The 18409-nt window shown below is 33.8% G+C and overlaps 1 protein-coding gene and 1 pseudogene across 5 annotated transcripts in view; one reads left to right on the top strand and one right to left on the bottom strand.

The window, feature by feature from the left end:
• Positions 1-18409, top strand: part of MBD5 (methyl-CpG binding domain protein 5) — a 445040-nt gene that overhangs the window by 190659 nt on the left and 235972 nt on the right. The gene's annotated exons all lie outside the window — the stretch shown is intronic.
• LOC131490537 (prefoldin subunit 5-like) lies at positions 17596-18245 on the bottom strand (annotated as a pseudogene).

Raw genomic sequence — 18409 nt, 5'->3', positions numbered from 1 at the left:
TATATGTGAAATCATATGATATTTAGTTTTTGTCTTTCTGTGTCCAACTTATTCCCTTAGCATAATGCCTTCAGTGTCCATCTATGTTATGTCAAATGGCAGCATTTTATTTTATTTTGTTGTTTATTTTTTAATGTTTATTTATTTTTGAGAGAGAGAGAGAGACACAGAGTACGAGCAGGGGAGGGGTAGACAGAGAGGGAGACACAGAATCTGAGGCAGGCTGCAGGCTCTGAGCTGTCAGCACAGAGCCCAATGCTCTCACGAACCACAAGATCATGACCCGAGCTAAAGTCGGACGCTTAACCAACTGAGCCACCCAGATGCCCGAGCATCATTTTATTTTTTATGGCTCAGTAATATTCCGTTACATATATGCATATATATATATATACATATACATATATATATACATATACATATGTACATATTCATATATATATCACATTTCATTTTTAGGGCTCAATAATATTCTATTATATATCCATATTCTTATTTTAAACATGTTCTTTTTTATTGAAGTATAATTAACCTACAATGTTATATGAGTTTCAGGTGTACAACATATTGAGTCAACAATTCTATACTACTCAGTGCTCATCATGATAAGTGCAGTCACTATCTGTCACCAAACAACATTAGTACACTATTTTGCCTATATTCCCTATGCTGTATTTTTCATCTCTGTGGAAGGTTGTATCTCTTAATCCCTTTTGTCTACTTTACCCATCCCCCACCTGCCCACCTCCCCTCTAGCAACCATTAGTTTATTCTCTGTATTTAAGAATCTGCTTTTTGTTTTGTTTTGTTTATTTTGTTTTTTAGAATCCACATATAAGTGAAATCATTTGTACACCACATTTTCTTTATTCATTCATCCATTTATGGACACTTAGTTGCTTCCATGTCTTGGCTCTTGTAATGCTGCAGTGAACATGGGGGTGAAGATATATTTTCAGAGTAGTGTTTTTATTTTCTTTGGTTGAATACCCAGAAGTGGAATTGCTGGATAATATAATAGTTTTATTTTTCATTTTTTTGAGGACCGTCCATATTGTTTTCATAGTGGCTGCACCGGTTTACATTCCTACCAACAGTGCATAAAGGTTTCCTTTTCTCCATATCTTTACCAACACTTGTTACTTCTTTTTTTTTTTTTTTTTTTTTTGAGAATAGCCATTCTAACATGTGTGAAGTGATATCTCATTGTAGTTTTGATTTGCATTCACCTGATGGTGAGTGATGTTGAGCATCTTTTCATGTATCTTTTGGCCCCCTGTATGTCTTCTTTGGAAAAATATCTATTCAGATCCTCTGCCCCTTCTTTAATCAGATTGTTTTGCTATTGAGTTTATAAGTTCTTTATATATTTAGGATATTAACTCTTGGTAGATACATGATTTGCAAATATTTTCTGCTATTCAGTAGTGTGCTTTCATTTTGTTGGTGATTTTGAAGGGCAGAAGCTTTTTTTGTAAATTTTTTTAATGTTTACTTATTTTTAAGACAGAGAGAGCCAGTGGGGGAGGGGCAGAGAGAGGGAGAGACGGAGAATCCCAAGCAGGCTCTACACTGCCAGTGCAGAGCCCGACGTGGGGCTCAAACCCACAAACCCATGAGATCATGACCCGAGCTGAAGTCAGGAGTTGGGCATTTCACCCACCGAGCCACCCAGGCACTCCAGCAGAAGCTTTTTAGTTTGATGTAATCCCACTTGTTTATTTTTACCCCTTGTCAAATACAAAAAATCATCACTGAGACCAATGTCAAGGAGCTTCCCACCTATGTTTTCTTTTAAGACTTTTATGGTTTCAGGTCTTATACTAAAGTCTAATACATTTTAAGTTAATCTTTGTGGATGGTGTAAGATAATGGTCCAGCCTCATTCTTTTGCATGTGACTGTCTAGTTTTCCCAACACCATTTATTGAAGAGATTGTCCTTTCCTCATCATATATTCTTGGCTCTTTTGTCATAAATTAATTGACCACATACACATGGGTTTATTTCTGGGCTCTCTATTCTGTTCCATTAATCTATGTGTATGTATTTATGTCAATACCACAATGTTTTGGTTATTGCAGCTTTGTAATGTAGTTTGAAATTTGGGAACATGGTACCTCTAGCTTTGTTCTTTCTCAAGATTTCGTTGGCTGTTGGGGGTCTTTTTTGGTTCCATATAAATTTTAGGATTAGTTTTTCTATTTGTGGAAAATGCCATTGGCATTTTGATAGGGATTGCATTAAATCTTTAAATAGCTTCCAGTAATATGACCATTTTAACAATATTAATTCTTCCAGTCCATTAGCACAAAATATCTTTCCATTTATTTGTATCTTCTTCAGTTTCTTTCATTAATGTCTAATAGTTTTCAGTGTACAGATCGTTCACCTCCATGATTAAATTTATTCCTACAGATTTTATTCCTTTTGATGCAATTATAAAATGGGATTGTTTTCTTAATTTCTCTTCCTGATAGTTATTTTTTGTGTATAGAAATGCCATAGACATTTGTATATTGATTTTGTATACTGCAACTTTACTTAATTCATTTATTAGTCCTAACATTTTTTGGTATATTCTTCAGGGATTTTTATATATATATTATCATGTCATCTGAAAATAATGACAGTTTTACTTTTTCCCTTTCCAATTTGGATGCCTTTTATTTCTTTTTCTCGCCTACTGGCTCTGACTAGGATTTCCATTTACATAATATATTGAATAAAAGAGATGAGATTTGGTACACTTGTCTTGTTCCTGATCTTAGAGGAAGAGTACTCAGGTTTTAACAGTTATGTATGATACTAGCTTTGAGCTTATCATATGTAGCCTTTATTATGTTGAGTTACATTCCCTCTACACCCACTTTGTTGAGAGTTTTTATCATGAATGGATGTTGAATTTTGTCAAATGGTTTTTCTGCATCTGTTGAGATAATCATATGATTTTTATCCTTCATCATGTTAATGTTGTGTATCATATTGGTTGATTTGTGCATGTAGAATAATTCATGTGTCCTTTGAGTAAAACCCACTTGGTCATGATGTATGAAACCTTTTAATGTATTGGTGAATTTGGTTTGCTAATATTTTGTTGACAATTTTGCATCTGTGTTCATCAGAGGTATTGGCCTATACTTTTCTTTTCTTTTGGCATCCTTGTCTGGTCTTGTACAATGAATTGGGAAGCATTTCTTCTTCTAATTTTTGGAAGAGTTTAAGAAGTACTGGTATTAATTCATCTTTAAATGTTTCGTAGAATTCATCAGTGAAGCCGTCTGATCCTGGAATTTGGTTTGTTGGTAGGTTTTGATTACTGATTCATTCTCCCTACTAGCAATTGGTCTGTTCAGATTTTCTATTCTTTCATGATTCAGTCTTGGTAGGTTGTAGTGTTCTGGGAATTTATGCATTTCTTCTATTGTCAAATTGACTGTCAAATTTATTGGGATATAATAGTTCATTGCTATTATTCTTTGCATTTTTTGTGGTATCAGTTGTAATGTCTTCTCTTTTTCATTTCTGATTTTATTTATTTGAGTCTTCTCTTTTTTTTGGTGACTCTATCTAAAGACTATCCATCTAGGGGTACCTGGAGGGCTTGGTCGGTTGAGCATCCAACTTCATGATCTCACGATTCGTGGGTTTAGCCCCGTGTTGGGCTCTGTGTTGATAGTCAGAGCCTGGAGGCTGCTTTGGTTTCTGTTTCTGTGTCTCCCTCTCTCTCTTCCCCTCCCCTATTTGCAATCTGTCTCTCTCTATCTCTCAAAAATAAATAAACAAAAAAAAATCTTTAAAGACTACCCATCTTGTCAATTTTATTTATCTTTTCAGGGAACTGATTCTTAGTTTAACTTACTTTTTTTATTGTATTTTTATTATCTATTTCATTCATATCTGCTCTGATTTTTCTTATTTCCTTTTTTCCACTAACTCTGGGCTTTGTTACTCTTTCTATTTCCTTGAGATGCAAAGTTAGGCTCTTTCATTGAGACTTTTTCTTGTTCCTTGATTCAGACATTTATTGCTATGAACTTCCCTCTTAGAACTGTTTTTACTGCATCCCATAAGTTTTGATATGTTGCATTTCCATTTTCATTTGTCTCAAGCAATTTTTTTTATTTCCTTTTTGATTTCTTTTTTGATCCATTGGTTGTTCAGTGGCATGTTGTTTAATCACCACATATTTGTGAATTTTTAGTGTTTCTTCTTGTAAAACCATTCTACTTTAAATGGCAACCCCTTTTCATCTTACTTTGTTTTTCTTTTTTTTAAACTTAAATTTTCTGATGCATTATGTAATGTACATATTTCTTGTGTGCCCACACTGGAAGCCAAACAACACTAAGGCAAGGATTTTATAAGTTAATACACTTACTTTCTCAAGGAAGTTGTAGATACAGAATCTCAGTTTTTATAAAATTGTAACATGTAAAGCAAGTGTAAATCAAAGTTAAATTGTTTTCAAACGTACATATGGTCTGGTCTCACCACAGAAGAAATTATGTGTTATACATGTACTGATGGGGTTGAAAAACACTTAGAATATTATAAGGCAAAATTTTAAAGCAAGAACTTCTAAAGAAGTGCTTTTTATCTAAATAGTTTGTCATCTTATGCCTTTTTTGAATGAATAAAGGCAATATTTTTAAGGCTGCTTTAAAACATTTTTTTAATTAAGCATTGGAAATGCCTATATTTATTTATTTATTCATTCATTGATTAATAAAATACTTTTGCACTGCGTCTTGTGGGTAAGTGATGAATCATGGGAATCTACTCCCAAAGCCAAGACTACGCTGTATATACCATGTATATTAGCTAACTCGAAAATAAATTCCAAAAAAAACCCAAAAAAACAAAAAAAACAAAAAACAAAAAAACAAAAAAACATTAGTGATCCAATTATTTACTGGGGCTTATTTCAGAAGCTTATATAAACAATGAAGGAGACAAAGTCCCTCTCTCATGGAGCTCACTACCTCTTATGGGAGACAGACAGTAAGCCAGCAAATAATTAAATCATTTAATTTCAGAAAGTGACATGTTTTAAAAAGAAAAATAAAATATGGTAAGCAATAGTGGGTGATGAAGAGCTAGGGTGCTATTTTAGTTTAGATAAGGTGGTTAGGGAAGACTGAGGAAATGATATTGAAGCAGAAACCACCCAGATGATACAAGTGGAAGCCATGAGTGAGGGAAGAGTGACCTGGGCAGCAGAATGGAACAGCAAATGGAAAAGCTGTTGAGTCGGCAAGAGCTAATATGTCTGAGGCATAGCAAGAAATCTCATGAGCTGTTATAGAGAAAGTAAGGGAAAGAATGGTTTGAAATAAGACTGAAGAGATTGAAGGGGTAAGACATATAAGGACCTTAGAGTTCCTGTTAAGGAATACTAAATTTAGGTTTTGTTTTAACCATGAGAAGAAGCCATATGTGGGTTTTAAGTATGGGATTGATGTGATTTGTGGAATTTAAAACATCTTTGGAAAACATTGAGTGATAACTTTGGTGTTTTGTTTAAAAGCAACTCTTTAAAAGCTATAAAATAATAGACTGATTTTTTTTTTTACTATAAACATTTCTAATGAGTTAGAAAAAATCCAAAAATTAAATTAAAAGTTATGTGAAAACTGAGAATTAATATTTGGTAGCTACAATAAGGGAGTTGCTGATTTTTGTAATATAGAAAGAGTGCTAACGATTCAATATAGAAAAAACAATTCGTTTGTATAAAAGACATGAACATGCAGTTTATCAAAGAATTGCAAATGGCTAATACACATATGAAAATGTTCAATTTTCCAACCTCTCCCTTGCACTGTAGAACCACTAGTGATTGATTGCTGCCTGTTACTATATTTTATTATTCTTTTCATCATCTTATTTTAGAGTATTTTTATTATCAGTGCTGTAGCAGTTCCTTTTATATTGCATATGACCGATTGTAATGGTTTTAGGTGGCTAGGCATTTTCAAGAGGGGGGTGGGTGTGTTGGTAGGAGGGTCCAGAATATTGTTTCAGGTTCGCTAGTCTTCACAAAGGAGTAGGCTTGTCTGTGTCTTCTTTGTGTAGCTCCCACCCACTCTGCCTCTATAAACCTGAGTCTAGTGGATTCTGCTAACAACTCAGCTCACCTCCATTCCCATACCTGTGATAGCAAACAAGGCAACTTAAGTATGTTATATACCTTCAGGCCATATTTTTTGCTGTCATTTTCTGGGAACTGTATGACAAGGGTCCTTTATCACTACATTACTCCAAGACTGTTTGCCTCACTTACTGTTATGTGGTTTCTGCTAGTCTTAGCCACGCTTGCCTATTTTAGGGTTTGGGGATTATATCTGAATCTTAATATCGCTGGAAATGTATTGTATGGCATTCTCCATGAAGGAAGGAAAGGAAAGAAAAAGGTAGGGAGGGAGGGATAGATGGATCGATGGACAGAGAGGCAGAGAAACAAGAGAGAAAATGAATAAAGGGATTACCTCTGAGAGCAAAACTCATGGTCCGGAAAGCAAGAAATCTGGGAAAATGTTGTAAAGATAGCACAGGATGAATTACTAGCTGGCCAAACTTATGAAAGAAGTATTTATTTCAAAAGATAAAATTGGAAAGAGCACAAGAGAGACTAGACATTATAGAAAGTACCTTAAGGAACATAAAAGATCAAAATGACAATGACAAAAAAGAAAAGAAAGAAAGAACAAAATAATTGGGGAGAAAATTTTGTGTGATTGTGTATAGATAGATAAATTGAGAGAGAGAAACTAAAGAAAAAACCAAAATAATAGAAAAATGTATTTAAAGTTAAAATTTAATAACTTTTATAGACAGATGGCAATTTGAATCCACTTATTGAAAGGGCACACCATGGGCCAGGGAAAATTAATCTAGATCTATTAATACGAGGACTTATCCTCTTGAAGTTCCTAGATTTTAATCATGAACAAAGAATGATCAAACCACTGATACAAGAAAAGAATGTTCAGGCTTCTCTCTGATTTATCCACATCAACATTTAGTGGCAGCTGACAATGGAATAACATCTGCTGGATCTTGTAAAAAAGAAAGTTTTGTATTTTAGTTTTTTTAATGTTTATTTTTTTATTTATTTTGAGAGAGAGAGAGAGAGCATGAGAGCATGAGAGCGTGCAAGAGGGGTAGGGGCAGAAAGAGAAGGAGAGAGAGAGTATCAAGCAGGCCCAAGCTCAGCAGGGACCATGACACAGGGTTGATCCAATCACTGGAAGATCACTACCTGAGCCCATATCAAGAGTTGGTCAGTCAACCTACTGTGCCACCCATGCACCCAGGGTTTTGTGTTTTAAATTAAGTCAAACAGTCTCTAGATGTAAAGACTACAGACAGTTTTGAATTGGAGAATATTATTTCTTTTTGAAAAAATTCCTAGAAAATGAATGGCCAACCAGATGGAAATAACTAGAAAAATTACCACAGAAAGATAAGCAGTGAGCATTAAAAGGATTTAACTGTAAAATAAGGACTAAAATTTAAGAACAAAATGTAAACACTATATTCCCTAAAAATTGAAATGATATATTACATCATTTATTTTCTCCTTTCATCCCATGGTTTTATAGTCATAAGTTTGTTGATTCCCTCCTCCTTAATACTTACAAGTCAAGAAATGTCAGTGAAAGCTGCAAATAACAAAAGTATAAGAAGAATTTAACAGTACAACAAAAAACACAGAAAAATATTAACTGAAGTGTGATGAATGAAAGGAAAAGCTGGACAGAACAATAGAAAATATGCTAATATCATAATTGCTTATAAGAGTAAACTAATAGATCTTGAATACAGAAATAAAAAACAAAGTTATAAAAATTATGTAAGTCAATTTGTAAATGAAAAGTCGCATAAAGTTATAACTACTGGAACAGAGATAGAGAGGGACTAAACATGGAGAAAAATGAGATAAATGATGATAATGTATTTTCTTTTTTAAAAATCCAGAAAACAAGTTGAAATAACAACAGAATGAAAACAGACCGTTTCTATTTATCAGAAGCCCACTGTCACTTAACATTGTACTGAAGGGAATCAGCCAAGAGAAAAATTAATGTAAATGGACTTAATTCATGTAATTTTTTAAATGGATTTCCAGCTAAAGCACAGAGCAAAATTCTGTTCTCTGATATATGCAAGAATATAAGTAAATTAAGGAATTTGGGGAATGTTGAGGGGTGCCTGGGTGCCACCCAGGCTCAGTTGGTTAAGCATCCTGACTTTGGCTGAGGCCATGATCTTGCAGTTTGTGGGTTTGAGCCCTGCATCAGGCTTTGTGCTGACAGTTCAGAACCTGGAGCCTGCTTTGTATTCTGTGGCTCCCAATCTCTCCCCCCCTCCTCCTCATGCTCTCCATCTCTCTGTCTTTCCAAAATAAATAAACATTAAAAAAAAAAAAAGAATTTTAGGAATGTTGAAAACTAAAGAAAGATAAAAATTAAGTCAAATAAAAGCTAACAAAATACTTATTTCAGACCAGAGGAATCAGTCCACATAAACATCCCATGAGATGAACAAAGTAGTTTTTTTAATGCAAAGGGTATAATTCACAATGATGATGTAGAAAGGAAATATCCTTTTTCCTTATGAATATTTACAAGCCAAATAACATGGTATCAACACTTACAAAACAAAAATAGTTCAGGCACCAGGAAAAATAGTCAAAAACACACTAGACATGGGAAGCTTATTCATTCTCCTCTCAGTTCATGACAGTTAAAGCAGATGTTGGGGGGAAATAGGAAAGAGGAAACACTGCAAATGCATTTGCACAAGTCAGGAACATTTGTAAAGACACCTACTGTCATGACTATCATTTAACATCATGGTGAAGGGAACCAGCCAAGAGAAAGATACAAGAAGCTTTTTAAAAATCAAGAAAGTGAAGTTAAAGCCCTGAATGCAGATGATATTATATACCTGCATCCACCACCCCACATAAATTCAACTGAGTAACTACTACAAATAATAAGATAATTGTGGTACAAGATTAATAATGTATCCATGTGAATAACTTCCATGTATACCAAAATAACTCTGAATTAAGCCTTAGTGCCATATTGTACCTAGTGCCATATTGTACCTAGGCATATTGTTTGGGTATTTACCATAGTTTAGGCATATTGTTAGTGTATTTATTTATTATGGCTGTTGTAACAAATTACCATAAATGGTGGCTTAATGCTACAGATAATGATTTTCTCACTGTTCCACATGGCAGAAATCTGAAATATGTGTCACTGGGCCGAAATCAAGATGTTGGCAGGGTCTTCTTTGTCTAAAGAGTCTAGATGGGGAATCATTTTCTTGCCTCTTCCAGCTTCTAGTGGCTGCCAGCAGCTTTGGTTTATGGCCACATCACTTCAATCTCAGGCTTTATGGCCACATTGCCTCTTGCCCTTCTATATATATCTCCTTTTCTCGTATAAGGACCTTTGTAATTGCACTTAGGGCCCACCTGGATAATCCAAGATAATCTGCTCTTTTAAAAGTCCTTTAATCACATCTGGAAATATCCTTTTTCCTTATAAGGTAATACTTGTTGATTCCAGGCATTAGGACATAATATCTTTAGGTGACCATCATTCAGCTATGTATATAATGAATTAGCTTCCTTTCTATGGCATATAGAAACTACCTATGGTATAATTAAGAAAATAGTCACATATCACTTTTTTAGAATTTAATTCTCTCACTGACCCAAAGTTGGAAAAGTCTGTATTGGTATATGAACTGACAGAATGAACAGGATAATAAATTCCAGACTAAATAAGTGCAGGAATATTGGAAACGATACAGATGGCATCATGTATCAGTGGGAAAAGTGGATTATTTAATGCATGTTGTTTGGACATTGAGTTAGGCATCTGGAAAGAAAAGTTGAATCCATACCTGCATATCAGAAAGAATTAGGTGGATTATCGGCCAGATTGAACATCTACTGACTATAGCTGGTAAGAGAACATAAAAAGAAAAACCATAATAGTTGAAGATGAAAAGAGGGAAATATCAAAAGATGAATCAAACATGTATAAAAGATATCTACAATTAATAAGCTATATAATCAACAGCAAAAGAGGGAATGTGGGATACATCTAGAAGCAATGTAAGGCATGATATTGGAGACAATAGTTAAAGAAATGGAATGAATACACCACATACTATCTGATAGAGCATCTTTAATTGACCCACTATCTGAATTCTCTTATAGGAATTCTCTGCAAGATCTCCTTCTAGGAAATATATACAAATCCAGAAACAACTCAGCAATAAGATTTTTTCTAGTGGGTACTAAATTACTACCTGTATTTAGTGAGAGTCAAATATGTACTGTTCTCTGTAGATTTCAATCATTGAGCTCTGTGACTGAGAACAAGATTGTGTTTCATTCATATTGAAACATAAGAATGAACAAAAGGATACAATTTGTCATTACTATACATGTATGGTAGGGTATTGTGGTTTTTAAAAAAATTTTTTTTTTGATGTTTATTTATTTTTGAGGGAGAGACAGAACATAAGCTGGGGAGGAACAGAGAGAGGGGAAAAGGGAGGGAGACACAGGATCTGAAGCAGGCTTCAGGCTCTGAGCTGCCAGCACAGACCGACACAGAGCTCAAATCCACAAGTCGTGAGATAATGACCTGAGCCAAAGTCAGACGTTTAACCAACTGAGCCACCTAGGCGCCCTGGTAGCGTATTGTGTTTTTATGGGTAAAGTTGTACAGGCCGGAAATTGCAGTTCTAAAAAGGCAAAAAACTTTGCAATCCAAAAGTTTCTTTTTCCCTCAGCACATTTGGGCAAAACCTAACTGACCTGGAACCATTACAGGCCTACTTAAATTCATCCTGAATTTAAAAACTCTACATGACGAGGGATTAATATCCAAAACATAAGGAACTCTTATAACTCAATAACCAAAAAACAATCTGAATAAAAAATGGGCAGAAAGACCCAAATAGACATTTGTCCAAAGAAAACTCACAGGTGGCCAACAGGTACATAAAAAGATGCTCAGCACCACTAATCATCAGGGAAATGCAAAACAAAACCACAATGTGATATCACCTCACACCTGTAAGAATGACTATTATTAAAAAGAAATGAGAGGGGCACCTAGGTGGCTCAGTCAGTTAAGAGTCTAACTTCGGCTTAGGTCATGTTCTCACGGTTCGTGAGTTCAAACCCCTCTTCCAGCTCTGTGCTGACAGCTCAGAGCCTGGATCCTGCTTCAGATTTTGTGTCTCCCTCTGTCTTTGCCCCTCCCCTGCTCATGTTCGCTCTCTCTCTCTCTCTTTCTCTCAAGAATAAATAAACATTAAAAAATTAAAAAAAAAAAAAAAAAAACAAAGATAGCAAGTCCTGGCAAGGATGTGGGAAAAAGGAACTCTTATGCACTGTTGGTGGGGAAATAAATTGGTATAGCCATTATGGAAAATAGTATGTAGGGTCCTCAAAAAATTCAAAATAGACCTGCCATATGGTCCCACTTCTGGATATATATCTGAAAGAAATAAAATCACTGTCTGAAAGAGAGAACTGCACCCCTATGCTCATTGCAACATTGTTTACAATAGCCACGACATAGAAGCAACCTAAGTGTCCATCAGTGGATGAATGACTGAATAAAGAAAATACAGATGACTAAAGTTTAGCCATAGGAAAAGAAGGACATCCTGCCATTTGTGACAACATGGATAGACCTTGAGAGCATTCTGTTAAGTGAAATGTTAGCCAGACTTATGTATGGCCGCACTTATATGTGGAATCTTTAAAAAAAAAAAAAAAGATTGTGATGAGCACCAGGTATTGTATTCAAGAGTTGAATCACTAAATTCTATACCTGAAACTAATACTATACTGTATGTTAACTAATTGGAATTTAAATTAAAACGTGGGGGAAAAAAACTCAAACTCATACATATGGAGAATAGAATGGTGGTTATCGCCAGGGGCTGGAAAGTGGGAGAAATGGGAAATGATTTTTTTCAAAGGACACAAACTTCCAGTTATAAAATGAATTAAATTCTTAGGATCTAATATTCAGCCTGGTGCTGAATGAACAATAACAGTTAACAGTAACTGTATTATATAGTTGAAAGTTGCTGAGAGAGTAGATCTTAAATGTTCTCACCACATACACACACAAATATAATTAGGTGAGATGTTGAATGTGTTAACTAACCTTATTGTGGAATCATTTTGCAGTATAAGCATGTACCAAATCATCATGTTATACACCTTAAAGTTACTACTGTTGTATGTCAATTGTATCTCAATAAAGTTGGAGGAAAAGAGACACATCCTCTGAGGGGGAAAAAAAACTATTTGTGAATATGTGAAATTATTTATGTTCTATGTTTATTTTTTAATGTTTATTTTTGAGAGCGAGAAACAGAATGTGAACGGGTGCAGGGCAGAGAGAGAGGGAGACACAATATGAAGCAGGCTCCAGGCTCCCAGCTGTCAGTATAGAGCCCGATGCAGGGCTCCCACCCACAAACCGTGAGATCATGACCTGACCTGAAGTCATATGCTTGACTGACTGAGCCGCCCAGGAGTCCCTGCATTCTATGTTTATATCAAAAGTGAGGGGCTCCTGGGAGGCTCAGTAAGTTAAGCGTCAGACTCCATCTCAGCTCAGGTCTTGATCTCATGGTTTGTGAGTTTGAGCCCAGCGTCAGGCTCTGCTCTGGCAATGCAGAGCCTGTTTGGGATTATCTCTCTCTCTCCCTCTCTCTCTCTGCCCCTCCCCTGCTCACAACCTCTTTCTCTCTCTCTCTCAAAATAAGTAAATAAACATTTTTTAAAAGGGTGAATATTCACTACAAACATATTAATGTATTTTATGATGAGATGCTGCCTAAATACCATTGGCTAATGTTACATAAAATTAAGTAAATGAATCAAATTACCTTTCTAAATCTGAAAAACTCCAAATTCCTAAATAATTTGTCCCCAAGAGTTTCTTTTTTTCTTTAAGTTTTACTTTTTTTTTAAGTTTATTTTTATTTATTTTGAGAGAGAGCAAGTAGGAAAGGGGCAGCGAGAGAGGGAAACAGAATCCCAAGGGGGTGGGGGAGGGGTTCCAACTCATCAACCCTGAGATCCTGACCTGAGCTGAAATCAAGAGTCCATGGAGCCATGCAGGTGCCCCTCCCCAAGAGTTTCTAAGAGGTGTATAAAAATAATAAAATGAGACATGCGAAGAATTATTGATGGTGTTTATCTATAGAAAGAAGATTGAGGCTTTTTTTTCACTTCATATCCTTCTGTGCATTTTGAATTTTGTATTGATCATGAATTTCTTTAAAAAGTGATTTTAAAAATAAGTTGTGGTATATCTCTGTGATCAGGAAACTGTCAGTCTATCTCATGATTTTGAAGTGGGTGGTACTCACTTCAAGAGTCTGGGGAAAGTGGAGATTACTATGAGCTGGAGTAGAAGGATAGACTTTATGGAAAATTTGGGGGCAAATTTTAAAATATGAGAAAGTTTTGGAAAATGATACGACAATGGAAGAGCATAGCAGAAGGAAGGATAATATTAGGTGAAAATACATAGTGTGTACTTTGATTGGTTTGGTCTTCTTGCTAATTGTACAGATCTGTTAATTTTTACTTTATATTACCCAAGAATTCTTTATTTTATATTCTTATGTATAGGACTTGAAAATATCTTGCAATGGAGATTAATTTAGTAGAATTTTCCTTTCATTGTTCTACATTAATTAGTTAATTAATCAATTGATTTTAACGTGGATTGCATGTCATACAATTTTGAAAACATGAAATAAGGGCACTACACTGTTTTTGCTTCACTCAGATAGCTACTTCAATAAGCTTAAATTATTAGACTCTTCATTTCTTCTAGGTGAAATGTGTGACTGGAAATAATTTTGTTCACATACCTAATTCTTGTTCAACATTTTTAGTTATCTGTTCTTGTCTTTTCTGTTACTGGTAAATATTGTTTGACTATTACAATTATTTTTATAGGTTCTTTTTGCCTGTTTGTCATTTATATGAGCTCTTCATTCCCCAACTTTTCTCTTTAATTATTTATTTTTTTCTTAGAAACTCTCAAACTAAGCTTTTAATAACAAAGCAAATACTTCCATGAATTATAAAGTTAATAGAAATAGTGTCACCACGTGCCTCTATAAATATAATACTATACTATATACTTTTACTATGTAATACTATACTATATACTTTTACTATAAATTATAGTAAAAGAATTATTTGAAGCAAATTAAATTTTAATTAAGTGTCTCCAGTTATGTTTCTGTGTGGGATTTATTAAACATCTTTATGTTTAATACAGAATTTTTCCAAATCCAAATGTGATTTTAACCCATATTATTACTTCTGTCTTTTAATTGGCATTAGCATGACATATTGTAACTGCATTTAATTTTACCATGAATGCATTGTTTTTTAATCACTTTATAAAACTGATTATGTAAACATAGTAGTCTGTATAGCTGCATTTGCTACACATGACCATTTAATTATATATATTGTTAAGTTGTTTGATATTTTTAGTTTCATGTATTACTTAGTAATAAAAATATAAAATAAAACTACCTATTGAAGGAAGGCATTAGTTTTTTTATTGCTTTTGCAGTTCCAACTAAAATTCTAATGTAGACTTTATTTAAGAAGCTTAATAAATACTATTTGATCACAATATCTTTATGTTATATAATAGATCTTAATATCATTTTCATTTCAAAAAGAAAAGTAAAGCCATAAAACTCCTAATTTCCTGCTGCAAGTATTACCCAATTTCTTCATCCTAAATATTAATACCTACGGGCTAATTTTCATACAAATCAGTTGCTACTTGCTACGTTATCTTAACATATATGTACCCTTCCTATCATTCCTTTCTACCTCCAATGTTAAGAGTATGCCATTTATGAAAGACTACTATTCTTTTTCTAATACTTCAAACATGCCATATTATATTATACAAGCTATTCAAGAGATAGCAGATTTTAAAAAATGATTGGGAAGCTCACAGTTGCTAAATTATCTAGATCCAATTATATTTTATACTTTATGTTATTAAACATTATCATAACATTAAACTTATATTGTGATCTTAAAAGGACAAAACAACAAAGGAGAATTTTAAATGTTTTTGTGATTTACCACATATTGGGATAAATATTGGGAGCAGTTAGCTCATGGTCATATAACAGAATCTAGTAATCATATTATCATGTCGTATTTATAAATCAAAACTTATCCATTTTACCTATATTGCTCAATGTGAATAAAACATAAATTATAAAAAACAATTTAGATGACTAAATAAACTGGTAAATTGGTAAGAATTTTATCCCGTTGCAATTTATTTTCTAAGAATATTAAAGAAAGTATGTTGGTTTCTTGCTACATATACTGGTTTTTTTTTTTTTAATTTTCAATTGTACCTACATTTTATTATTTATATTCTAAGAAAATTGTTTTTAGATATTTGCTTATGCATAATACACACACATATATAAATGTATACATATAAATGTTATATATGTCTATATATGTATATATACAAGAGAAAACTATGCAGTATAAATTCAGTGTAGCTTTTCCTAATCTACTGAAGTACATTTCTGTTTTTACCCTTTGTTGACTACTTGTGATCTGCTAGAAGAAGAGGCCATTTAGCGGATCTTACTACCCAACCCATCTTCAGCACAAGCCTGATAGAACATCAAGTCAGGGACCCAACTAATGAACATAATTTTGGTGGGCTTTACTTTTTCTTTGTTTTCTTTTTTCATTTTTCCTCTATAATTCATCTTTTATAAATTAAAACTTAAGGTTGTTCAAGTGCAGACAGATTCTAGTTTCTTTATTCTTTCATTTTTCTGGTTGAATCTTCAATTTAAAATTTTCTCATTTCCAAAAGCCATTGTCTACAGTGAAAAGTAGCTTTATATTGGTTTATAAACATTCTCCAACTTAAACTGGAATAAAATAAATTTGGACTTTGGATTTACAGAGAAAATTGCCATATTAACTTTTTGTGACTGCTTTCATCATTTGATAGAAATTTTTAGTTGTTGTTACATCTTTGAGGTAAGGACGTACTATAGTCTAGCCCAGGCTTATTTTATTATTTGTTTCTTTCCCTATGTTTCTTTTTGTATACATACTAATTATGTGTGCTCAATTTTTAGACCTATTTATGTATGTGTAGATTTTTAAATGTGAAATATCTGAAGAACTATATTACTGTTTTCTTTTAGGTATATTTTATAAGATCAATGTAGTTATTCAGTCATGAACAGAAATATTTCTCTAGTATAATTTGTCTTGGCAGTTCACTTTAAATACTTTAGAAACTGAAGATTATCTGATCAAATGAATTCGTTCTTAAGAAAAATTTAGTGGCAGCATTATTGAGATGCAATTCATACACTACACAGTTCACAATTTTAAATTGTACACTTTGGTTCTTTTTAGTATATATACAATGTTGTACATCAACCACCGCTACCTACTTTCAGAACATTTTCATCACCTCAGAAAGAAACCCTACACCTGTTAGCAGTTACTCTCCATTCCCCTCTACTACAAGTCCCTGGTGACCAGTAATCTTTTTATCACTGTGGATTTCCCTATTCTGGACATTTCCTATACATAGAATCATACAGTATGTGGATATTTGTGTCTGACTTTCACTTAGCATAATGTTTTCAAGGTTCATCCATCTTGTAAGCATGTGTTAGAATTTCAGTCCTTTTTATGACCAAATAACATTCCATTGTATGGATTATACTACATTTTGTATATCTATTTATCAGTTAATGAGAGCCTGTTCTTAGTAATCTTCACTTATTAATAATTAATTAATAATTAATTATAATCACTTATTAATAATCAATAATAATAATCACTTATTAATTAATAATCACTTATTAATCTTCAGTGGCAAGAAGCCTGAAATTATAGTTTAGTACTGAGAAGTCTTTGATGTACGTTGTAGAATTAAAAATTTGTGTTTTAAAAAAAGTTTCTGTATGTCTGTTTAATACTTCTAAAAGATTTACGCTTGCCTTTCAAAATTTACAAAATTCTTAATTCCAAATCACATCTGGCTCCAAAAAGTATTGGATGAGGGATTGTGTATAGTATCTGGAAATTAAAAGGGAAGGAAAAGTTGGTCATCTATAGGGAATATTCAATTTATCCTTTTTTCTCTGTAGCATTCAGTGGACACTTCTTTCCTTCTCTATACATGTCTAAATAAAGGACACCCTTATTGGCAATAATTGTAAGTCTTTGTCTTACTTTTCTCATCTCATTGGTCAGTATGCCCAGTGGTTTATACCTTATTAAAATCTCTTAATTCATTCTCCCTATTCTGTCTTCACCTCTAGGAACTGAGTTCATTTTTCCCCCAACTGGCACATTTATTAAAATTAAACATAAGACCCTTCTCTTCCCTTACCCCAGAAAGCTGTGCCCACAAAGTCCCAGGCTCCTGAAGCAGGGTCCCTCTGCCCCACTTCTGAAACAAGCTCTCAGGCTTTGGCAAAGCTCTCAGGCTTTGGCAATAGCCTAAGTTGCCCCCAGGGCTGTGACCTGCTGAATCTTCTGGCTCATCATCTCCATGAGAGCCTGTTTCATGGCATGCTTCTCCTGCAGAGCTGGCTGCATTTTCTCCATTTGCTTGGTGAAGAAATCTATCTTCCTCTTGAAAAAGTCCTTGTCATCTTCATTTTCATTTTTTACGTAGTAGCCTGTTCCCACATCAATGAGTACATGTTCCACATTATGTAGTTTCCCGGGGACATGCATAGGACTGGTCAGTGGGACGAGTAATTCTTTCCCCTCGTTGTTCTTGTTCAGCATGTTTAGACAGTCCTTGGCTTCCACACACTTGGTCTGTACCACCTTGATCTGGGCATCTTGTCCTTGATCTGGACAAGAAATCCACTTTCGGGTCCAGCTGGTTCTTGAGCATTTCTAGCTGCAGCAGGTTCAGCTCAGTGATGTTAACGACTAGGCCGTGTTGGGAAGCAAGTTCATTTTTGTTCTAGATTATAATATAGCAGTTTTTTTTTTACACCTATCAGTAGTTTACCTTACATCAATTAGAGAATTTTAATCAAATTGTATTTGAACATTCTGTATACTTGTCTCTTTTCCAGCCGCTGGCCTGAAAATTCCTTGAAAGCAAGACCTGTCATTTATTTCTTAACTTTTTTCTACAGTAGCTGTCAAGAGTTTGTACTCATCTGTTTGTTTGCTGAAAGAATAATGAATGAATGAGTAAATAAACATTATCACTTAAACTATATTGTTAAAAATTACATCATAAAATTTATTTATTTATTTATTTATTTATTTTACT

Source organism: Neofelis nebulosa, chromosome 2 (genome assembly GCF_028018385.1).
Source record: "Neofelis nebulosa isolate mNeoNeb1 chromosome 2, mNeoNeb1.pri, whole genome shotgun sequence".
Classification (NCBI taxonomy): Eukaryota; Metazoa; Chordata; class Mammalia; order Carnivora; family Felidae; genus Neofelis; species Neofelis nebulosa.
Note: the sequence above shows the minus strand (reverse complement) of the source record. Positions and strands in the feature narration are given on the sequence as shown.